General features: G+C 39.9%; 1 pseudogene; it reads left to right on the plus strand.

The window, feature by feature from the left end:
• The first annotated feature begins 239 nt into the window (after window positions 1-239).
• LOC102831020 lies at window positions 240-1,619 on the plus strand (annotated as a pseudogene).
• The last annotated feature ends 1,326 nt before the right edge of the window (window positions 1,620-2,945 follow it).

Below are 2,945 nucleotides of genomic sequence, written 5' to 3' on the forward strand. Positions count from 1 at the left end.
GATTGCAAAGTCGATTTGAACCTCAAGGTCAGTGGTTCAAACTCACCATATACTCCTCAGAAAACCTACACAGGGTTGCTATGGATCTGAACTGACTTGACGGCACTTAACAACAATATACAAAACAAAATGGTCCTTGGTGCGGACGCAGTTGCGTTAGCGTTCTCCGCCATCCACCCTGTTGTGGAACAAAACCTGTTCCTCTCCTGCTCAGCAGTGCAGGTTGAATGACCAAAGTAATGGTTTTGGAGAAGCCTAGTCCCCTGCTGGTGTGGCAGGAATTTGTGAGACATACAAAGTACTATACACTGCTGAACCAGATCCCAGACATGCTACATAGATTTTATGGTAGGAACTCTTATGTCCACGGAGGATTGGATTCCAATGGAAAACCAGCAGCTGCAATCTATGGACAAAAAGAAATCTATAGGAAAGTGATGTCACAAAACTTTACCAACTGCCACACTAAGATTCTCCATGTTGATGCTCATGCTACTTTAAACGATGGTGTGGTGGTCCAGGTGATGGGGTTGCTCTCTAATAACAATCAAGCCTTGCGGAGATTTATGCAGACGTTTGTCCTTGCTTCTGAGGGCTCTGTTGCAAATAAGTTCTATGTTCATAATGATATTTTCAGATACCATGGATGATGTCTTTGGTGGCTTTGTCACTGAGCCTCAGTAGGAATCTGAGGAAGAAGTAAAGGAGCTTGAAGAAAAACAGCAGACACCAGAGGTGGTACTCGATGATGCTAGAACTTTTCTATGATCAGACTGTCAGCAATGACTTAGAAGAACATTTAGAGGAACCTGTTGCAGAACTGGAGCCTGATCTGGAACCAGAACCAGAGCAAGAACCTGTATCTGAAATCCAAGAGGAGAAGTTGGAGCCAGTATTAGAAGACAGTGCTCCTGAGAAGACTCAGTAGAGGGCTTCCCCAGTGCCTGCAGACACAGTTCAGATGGACAGGAAGACTTGAGGACATTTTCTTGGGCATCTGTGACTAGTAAGAATCTTCCTCCCAGTGGAGCTGTTCTGGTTACTGGGTTCCCACCTCATGTTGTTAAAGTTCCAACTTCACAGCTCCATCCATAGTCTAAGCCTGAATCTCAGATTCCACCACAGAGAACTCAGAGGGATCAAAGAGTGTGAGAAGTGAGAACAACGAATCAATATTCCTCCACAGAGGGGCCCTAGACCAATTTGTGAGGCTGGTGAGCAAGGTGATGTTGAATCTCAAAGAATTGTGAGACAACCTGACAGTCACCAACTCTTCATTGGCAACCTGCCTCATGAAGTGGATAAATCAGAGCTTAAAGACGTGTTCCAAAACTATGGGAATGTGGTGGAACTGCGCATTAACAGTGGTGGGAAACGACCCAATTTTGGGTTTGTTGTGTTTGGTGACTCTGAACCTGTTCAGAAAGTTCTTTGTAACAGCCCTATCATATTCATAGGTGAAGTCCATCTGAATGTGGAAGAGAAGAAGACATGCTTGAGTTGCCAGGGAAGGGGACCGTCTAGACAACCGCCTGCAGGGACCTTGAGAACCTCCTCGTGGAGTCTTGGTGCAGAAACCAGGATTTGGAGTGGGAAGAGGCGTTACTCCAAGGCAGTGATTCAATCCCTCCACACTGGTCACCACGCAGCAGTACAAACCCTAGTTCCTGCAGAAGAGTGAATTTCTTCAACCAGCCTTTGGTATCTTGGAGTATCTGTTATAAACTGCTTATTTGTACACTTTCATTCCTTTTTGTGTTAATGGTGTATGTGCCCCACCCTCCTTTCTTCTCCTGATCTTTTAGTGCTTCATTTTCAATTTTTGTAGAATGATATTTTAGGAAAAACGGATTTTTAAAGAAGGGAAAAAAAAAAAAAAAAAGACTGAATTTCCTTGCTTATATAGACTGGATTTTTTTTTTTTTTTTAAAACAGCCATTTCCCCAAAGGAATTTGTCTTGCTTATTACTGACATTAGGTATGTTTCATTCATTGGAATATTTCTTACTTATTTTCTACATGTTTCAAAAGCCTGTAAGAAATAAAGAATTGGATAAAACATTTTGAAAGCAAGAAAAACTAAAATTATTTCTTCTTTTGAGAGTCACCTTCTGGTGTGGAGAAATTGCCATTGGAAAAATTGACAATTTTGATTCTCACTGGTGGGTGGTGTGGGTAAAAATGGAATGAAAAAGTGTTAGGGGTTTGTTCTTTTGCTATCACACAACAATGTCAAATACTACTGTTTTTTTTTTACATTGACATTTAAATTGTGCGATAAGTTTTAAATGTCTATAATACAACTGATATGCTTTTCTCTCTCTTGAACTGTTAAAACTTTTTGAAGTAGAGTTTTCTGTGTTTAATTTGTATTTGTAAAAAACCCAAAACACAAAAAATCCCCCAAATCTGAATAACAGCAGCAACAAAACAAAACAATAAAACTTTTGAGCTTTCTATTTATCTTTGGTTCCACTCTTGGCAATTTTGTAAAGAAAAATATTAAGAACAAAAACAACCCTAGGTTTGTTTTATTGGGATCAGAGTATGTGGGGAATTTCCAACTCTCTCTCTTACCGTCTCTGTCTTTTGTTAACATTTGTTATGCCTTAGTCTGAACTGGAGTCTCAAACTGGAATACCTTTGAGGACAGGTCCTTCCATAGAGGTCCTTTGACCCAAATATTATAGCATTTGTGTTGTTTAATTTGGTATATAATCAGATTCCTAATGATAGTCCATAAGAAGGAATGTGACATTAATTGGACTTTGCTGATATGCCTCATTGTCGGTTAGTTTTTGTTTTTTCCTTTAAATCCCAGCCATGGGATGGATTGTCTCTTTTGTTATGGTTCTCTTTTGTGGATGAACATGCAGTGGGCATTTCTTGGAATGGCCAATATTTAATAAAATACTTCTGGAAGAAAATATAATCTGGTAAAAAAA

Source organism: Chrysochloris asiatica, unplaced genomic scaffold (assembly GCF_000296735.1).
Source record: "Chrysochloris asiatica unplaced genomic scaffold, ChrAsi1.0 scaffold00145, whole genome shotgun sequence".
Lineage (NCBI taxonomy): Eukaryota > Metazoa > Chordata > Mammalia > Afrosoricida > Chrysochloridae > Chrysochloris > Chrysochloris asiatica.